A 260-nucleotide genomic window follows, 5' to 3' on the forward strand; every position below is an offset into this window, starting at 1 on the left:
CTAGACCCCTTTTCCTTCCTCCTTCCTGCGTTATCCATCTTTTCCTCCCTCAATTTCCCCCCACCTGTCTCTCCTCCTCCCTCTATTCTCTCCATCACCAAACTCTTTCTTCCTCTCTCTCCTCCCCTTTATCTCTCCTTCCCTTCCTCCCTCCTCCTTTCTCCCCTCCTTCATGTGTTTAGATTTCCGCACATCGAATCGAATCGTGTACTGATCATTTAATTTGTTTTGATTAATCAGTCTGAATAATTTACGAACTC

The sequence above is a fragment of the Penaeus monodon genome, chromosome 21 (assembly GCF_015228065.2).
Source record: "Penaeus monodon isolate SGIC_2016 chromosome 21, NSTDA_Pmon_1, whole genome shotgun sequence".
Lineage (NCBI taxonomy): Eukaryota > Metazoa > Arthropoda > Malacostraca > Decapoda > Penaeidae > Penaeus > Penaeus monodon.